Raw genomic sequence first — 1,033 nt, forward strand, 5'->3', positions numbered from 1 at the left:
ATGTGAAGATATTTGTGTCCCATGTAAATGCTCACCAAAAGGTGAGTTCAATAATCGAGTGGATAAGATGACCCGTTCTGTGGACAGTCAGCCTCTCTCCCCAGCCATCCCTGTCATGGCCCAATGGGCACATGAACAAAGTGGCCATGGTGGCCGAGATGGGGGTTCTGCTTGAGCTTAACAACATGGACTTCCTGGCTACAGCTGCTGCTAGGCACCAGATCTGCCAACAGCAGTGACCCACACTGAGCCCCAGATATGACACCATTCCTTGAGGTGACCAGTCCACAACCTGGTGACAGGTTGACTACATTGGACCACTTCCTCCGTGGAAAGGACAGTGTTTTGTTCTTACTGGAGTAGATACTTATTCTGGTTATGGATTTGCCTTTCCTGCATGTAATGCTTCCACCAAAACCACTGTCTTAGTTAAAGGTTTTACTGCTGTGAACGGAAACCATGACCAAGGTCAACATTTAATTGGGGCTGGCTTACAAGTTCAGAGGTTCAATCCATTATCATCAAGGCAGGGAACATGGTAGCATCCAGGCAGGCATGGTGCAGGAGGAGCTGAGAGTTCTACATCTTCATCTGAAGGCTGCTAGAAGACTGGCTTCCAGACAGCTAGGATGAGGTCATTAAAGCCCATGCTCACAGTGACACATCTCCTCTAACAAGGCCACACCTCCAAATAGTGCCACTTCCTGGGCCAAGCATATTCAAACCACCACAACCACCATCCATGGACTGACAGAACGCCTTATCTATCGTCATGGTCTTCCACAGAACGCCTTATCTATCATCATGGTATTCCACAGAACGCCTTGTCTATCGTCATGGTATTCCACAGAACGCCTTATCTATCGTCATGGTATTCCACAGAACGCCTTATCTATAGTCATGGTATTCCACAGAACGCCTTATCTATCGTCATGGTCTTCCACAGAACGCCTTGTCTATCGTCATGGTCTTCCACAGAACGCCTTGTCTATCGTCATGGTCTTCCACAGAACGCCTTGTCTATCGTCATGGT

Source organism: Mus pahari, chromosome 1 (assembly GCF_900095145.1).
Source record: "Mus pahari chromosome 1, PAHARI_EIJ_v1.1, whole genome shotgun sequence".
Lineage (NCBI taxonomy): Eukaryota > Metazoa > Chordata > Mammalia > Rodentia > Muridae > Mus > Mus pahari.